The following is a 2,467-nucleotide window of genomic DNA, read 5'->3' on the forward strand; positions in this document are numbered from 1 at the left end:
AGAAGGATCAAGGAGCAGTATTGGTTCCCCAGGTGTCTGGGGCCCCAAGACAAGGAATGGGGAGAGAACTAAGGCAGAGATGGGAGGGTGAATGAAGCCGAGGGAGTCAAGGTGCGGAGGGCGAAATGGACTTACCCTGGAGAGAGGCCGGGTAGGAGCAAGCCTTGTTATTTTTATTCAACACTGAATGCTAGTGCCCAGTGCACCAAGTAATCTTTCAAATGTTTCTCGAATGGCAATGCCCCTGAGCCTGAGGTTGCCGTGCATGTACTCCATTATCTCTCTGATCCTGGGACTCTGGTTATTACTCAGGAACTGGCATGGTTAACATTTCCTGAGCTATTTCAGTGTGACTTTGTCTTTAACAAGAGAAATGCTTCAAATTAAAGCTCTCATGTGTCTGAACACTACACAGTTGCAACTATCAGTAATGTGGCAGTGTATAATTTCTATAGTAGTTTTCATATGCATCTTGTCACTTAACAACAGTATGAGGCTAGAAACCATTCCAAACCCCTCCAGAGACTAGGTGAGAGGGAAGCAGTCATTGCTGTTAGCTCAGTGGGTCAACGTAATAGCTTCCCAGAGGCAGTTAAATCTAAAGGAGGACATCAACCACATGCTAAGAGTTGGCCTGTTATCAGTTATGTCACAGGGAATTTTTATCTGTGTTAGCAACAGTAATTTGAGTTGGTAAAGTTAGCTCTTACTGAGACTATCCAGTTATGAATTTAAATTTTTCAAAGGTGGAAGAAGTTAGAATTTATGGCAGGACCAGGCAGAGCCAAATTAATCACATGATGATGTGTGGTTTTGGAAAACTGGACTGGTAGAGTAGCTCAGTTACACTGTAGAGTGTGTGTTTAGCGTGTCTGAAGCCCTGGGTTCAATCTCATCACAACAACAACAACAGCAACACAATTGCTTCCAATCTTTCCATAATTCCCTTGTATTTTATAGTGTGCTCATACCATCCCACTGCCATCGTTCAGCTGACACTCTATTTTATTTGATGCAATTTTCTTTCAGTTATCCATTGTTCTAACCATTTCTCGGTGATTCTCTACCGTCATAACTTACCCTTCCCGTATCTACTAACTCATGGATTCATTAAATGGCTAGCTAATTTTGATGGTGTCTCCAGGGCTTACAACAAAGTCGCTTTCTCCCTGATCCATGGTATCACATTATGGATTTGCTTTTCTGTTATTGTCATTGTCTGGTCTTCGGGTTACAAGCAGCACGTGCTCAATGAAGTTCATGGTTAAAGATGCTGAGAATTCACTATCCTGGTTCAGATCTTTACTCTGCCACTCACTAGAAGTGTAGACTTTAGCAGAAGCATGTAATTTCTCTGTGCGACCATGTATTAGTTACTTTTTTTTTTTTACATGGAATGCTTCATGAGTTTATGTGTCATCCTTGCACAGAGGCTATACTAATCTCCGTGTTATTCCAATTTTAGTATATATGTTGCTAAAATGAACACTAGTTACTTTTCCTGTTTCTGTAACAAAATACCTGACAAAAGCAACTTAAAGAAGGAAAGTTTATTTGGACTTATAGGTTAAGAGAGGTGGGGAAGCCAGGTGTGGTGGCACATACCTTTAATACTAGCGCTTAAGAGGCAGAGGCAGCTGGATCTCTGTGAGTTTGAGGCCAACCTGGTCTACATACATAAGGGATTCCAGGCCAGCCAGGCTACATAGTGAGACCCCATCTCAAAATCAAACAAATGAGAGATGGGAGATGGGGAAGGTAAGGCAGGGTTCATATGCAGCAGGGACTCTTTACATATGGGCAGACCAGGAAGAATCCAGGAGATGCTGGTGCTGCTTTGCCTGCTCTATTCACTCTGGGCTTAGTTAGATGTCTCTAAACACCCTCACAGATGTGCCCAAAAGTGTGTCTCCTAGGTGCTTCCAAATCAAACCAAACTGATCGTGAGGATTATCCATTTCTTCTTTTATAAATAGGGACAATGTAGTGTGTGTCCCTTATGGTTTTATGCGCATTATATGACTGTGTGTAAGGAACTAAGACCACTGCCTGACTTAATATGATACATATATTTGTCTTGTTTCTGAAAAGTCAGTTTTAAAGCTCTTCATAGCTCTTGTTTGCACAATTGACACTCAATAAACATGTGTTAGTCTGATCTCATTGGTTTTCTTCATTAAAGATCTCAGTGTTTTAAAGTATTTATTCTCAACACAATACACAAATACACATTTGAAATGAATTTGTGAAAGGATAATTTTTTGTGATAATAAAACAAAGCATATTGTAACATGAGCAACTCTTTTATTCCTTTTATAAAGAGAGGAAATTGGCTGCAATCTTTTGGTTCAGTCCAGCTAGGTAGATTTGTCAATTAGCATCTGCATCCAGATGTGATGTGTCACCTTGAAGGTCACCAAAAATGTTTTCTGATTCTCTTAGTTAGTTGGGGCTACATAAACCCAGA

The 2,467-nt window shown here is 40.6% G+C and overlaps 1 non-coding gene across 1 annotated transcript; it reads right to left on the reverse strand.

The window, feature by feature from the left end:
- Positions 1-1,385: 1,385 nt before the first annotated feature.
- Positions 1,386-1,489, reverse strand: LOC115072686. Its single transcript, XR_003851716.1, has one exon. It is a non-coding gene; the product is annotated as a U6 spliceosomal RNA (small nuclear RNA).
- Positions 1,490-2,467: the final 978 nt, after the last annotated feature.

Source organism: Nannospalax galili, unplaced genomic scaffold (genome assembly GCF_000622305.1).
Source record: "Nannospalax galili isolate Female #2095 unplaced genomic scaffold, S.galili_v1.0 scaffold923, whole genome shotgun sequence".
Lineage (NCBI taxonomy): Eukaryota > Metazoa > Chordata > Mammalia > Rodentia > Spalacidae > Nannospalax > Nannospalax galili.